Below are 3188 nucleotides of genomic sequence, written 5' to 3' on the forward strand. Positions count from 1 at the left end.
TATACGTATGTATGTATATACATTTGTATGTATATGTATACATATACTTATATGTATGTATATATGCATGTATATGTATACATATGTATGTATATATGTATGTGTGTATATATATATATGTATGTGTATATGGAGATATGTATATATATACATATATATATATGTATTTATATGTATGTATATGTATTTATATATATGTATATATATATATATGTATGTATATGTATGTATATATATGTATGTATATGTATGTATATATATGTGTTTATATATATATATATATGTATATATGTGTGTATATATGTAGATATATGTATGTATATGTATATTTTTTTTTTTTATGAGCTACTAATGGTTTCATGCAATGGAAACATCATAGATATTAAAAAAATGCTGTTTGTTTTCATCTTTCCTTGATGTTACCCTCATAGAACAATACACTATTTGGCGAGCTAATTTGGGGTGCCTTAATGACAATATAGCCTTCATATAATTAAGATATCTTCGACCGCATGAGTAGCTGGCTGAATATCCCTCGTTGAGTAATTATTACATCAGAGGATCTGCTAGCTAGGAAACACATGTAACCTGAACTTTACCTGTTCGTCTCCCTCAATTTGGATATCTATATACACATACACATATATATAAAAGGAGGAATCATTGGACTACATAGTCTCAGATAACATTCTTTGGCTGAAAAAACGAAAATCCTACTGGAATGCTTTGATCGTAGATTCATCTGCTTAATCACAGCTGACTTACCTGGGACAAAGCAACAACACCGACACCAGACATAGATGCACATACACATAAACGCCAACCCCTTGCTGCCAAAGATTCAATAGAATGGAGTTTGTGATAGGTAGGGCAGAAAATGTGGGATATATTGTAGCATCTTTGAGAACAGCTCTCACTGCCTATACAGCATGCTGCATGGATTTACAGAGGCTTCCCGGTGGAGACAGTTTCCACTCTTTCTCTAAATATGTGCAATAACGGAGGTTATTCAGTAGCAACGTGTTTTTTTTTTTTCATTTTGGTTTGTTTTTCTTTCGTTTTTTTTTTGTTTTTTTTTTCTTAATTTTCATTTATCCCTATTGCTATTTATTAGTATTAGTATCTCTAGCATTATTAGTAGTATTATCAATGCTATTATTGTTTATCTTTACTATAGAAATTCTTATTGTTAAAATTATCAATGTTATCTGTTATTTTATATTGATTTATTGAATTTTTTTTTTTTTATTCCTCAGTTGAAACCTTAAATTATTATTTTTTTTTGTTATTGTTAATGCTATGCATTCTTCCTAAAGATTTTCTTTCTATAAAATTATTCTCATTGATAAAGACTGCTTCTTTTCGTTTTCACTTTTATGGCATTACGAAATTTTGAGGGGGGTTTTTTTTTTAGCTTTTTAGTTTTTGTTTTTATTTCCTTTCTAAATACTATTTAAAGCTTCCAGTCCCCACATAAAATAAAAAAATTAATAATAATAACAGTAATGATTCTTGCAACAAATTGGTTGCACTACATATCTAAAAGATTTATATATATATATATATATATATATATATATACACACACACACACACATATACATGCATAGTATTCTTAGGCAAATAATATATTTATTCCAAACAACACATCTAGATTATTGGAAAATATGGAGAAAAAAACAAACAAAAAATATCAGTCAAAATTCATAAAATAGCTGATCACGAAAAATTGTTTTAAAACAATCATGGCGGCCATTGTGAAATTTGTTTGGAGACAAGAGGGTTAGTTAGATTAAGCAGACTGAACTAAAATTTTTCTTTATTTTTTCTTTTAATGAGATACAAGGAAATCTCGTAAAAGAAAAGAAGTTTTCCTCTTGTGGAATTGTTATTTCTTAAATACTGACTTTTTATTGGCTTTCGGGTACTTAATGTGCCTTTTTGTTTTATGGGTTTTTTTTTTTTTTAAATTCCTGTGCTCTGTGGTTAAATACTCCTTCTCCATATAAGACTTAATTGCCCGATTTCACCTTATTCATGGAAAAATAATGCAAGGAATTCATTGAGATACATATATTCTAAATATTTACCATAGATAGTTGACATGGCACAAAAGCAAACACTCAGTTTTAGCACTTAGTTGATATTTTATTCAGCTTTGTGGTTTTCATTTCCCGATAAACAAATGTTATTCTATTAATAATTTTGGTTTACATAATAACATCAATTAATTGTCTAACAACTTAGAATTAATTTTTCATCTTAATCCAGTGGATGGCAGAAAATTCCCTATAAGGTTCATCTGAGATTGGCAGATTGATGCCATTATATTTACAGCTAGAACCCTTAAAATACTTAATGCTCAGTGCCTGAGACCACTGAGATACAACTCTAGGTTGATGTGTTGCTTTCTAAATCCCCTTCAAATGAGGGGACACTTACTTACAAATGACCCTTTGCAAGTATTTGTTGTTGTTGGTTTTGGGGTTTGGTTTTTTTATTGCTTTTTTTTTTTTTTTTTTTTTTTTTTTTTTTTTTTTTTTTTCTCACGGGTGAAATTGAACTCAGCATTCACATGCTGACACATCAGTCTTCAGCTGTAAGAAGAAGAGCTCAGCCATTGAGAGTTGTGATAGGTTTGAAGTACACAGTCTGAGGATCTATTCAACAGTTTTTACTCTCAGCACCAGGACTATTTTTCACACCATTTTGAAGTTACTTAAGAAATAGGATTCTTTTCTGGACCAAAGAATGTTTTGGTCATCGTTAAGGTAAAGTGTCTTCTGCCATGTTAAGTAAGATATTAGTCGTTTCAACCACTTTGAAATCTTCATTATCATCAGCATCGCACTCATTATCATCATCGTCACTATTATAATCGTCAAACCTCATCAAAATCACCATTATCATCATCATCATTATCATCATCATCATCATCATCATCAGAATGGCAATCATTATAAACATAATAATAACAATTACAAAAATAAATGGACTAAGGAGAAAGTAAGGAAATAGATTTTTGAGACTTCTGGAAAATAACTAGCAGCGACTTCCAAATCTGCTTGGTAGTTAGTCGTGTCCAGTTTGAAGTCTTGAGAACCAATGTCCACCATAGGTAGTCTTAAACTGCAAAGTTAGCCACATTCTTCAGTTTATTTTATTTCTATTTTTTTTTTTTTTTTTTT

At 29.6% G+C, this 3188-nt stretch overlaps 1 protein-coding gene across 20 annotated transcripts in view; it reads left to right on the forward strand.

Moving 5' to 3' along the window:
* LOC106874615 (neogenin) overlaps positions 1-3188 on the forward strand; it is a 305112-nt gene that overhangs the window by 185585 nt on the left and 116339 nt on the right. The gene's annotated exons all lie outside the window — the stretch shown is intronic.

The sequence above is a fragment of the Octopus bimaculoides genome, chromosome 9, assembly GCF_001194135.2.
Source record: "Octopus bimaculoides isolate UCB-OBI-ISO-001 chromosome 9, ASM119413v2, whole genome shotgun sequence".
NCBI classification, from domain to species: domain Eukaryota; kingdom Metazoa; phylum Mollusca; class Cephalopoda; order Octopoda; family Octopodidae; genus Octopus; species Octopus bimaculoides.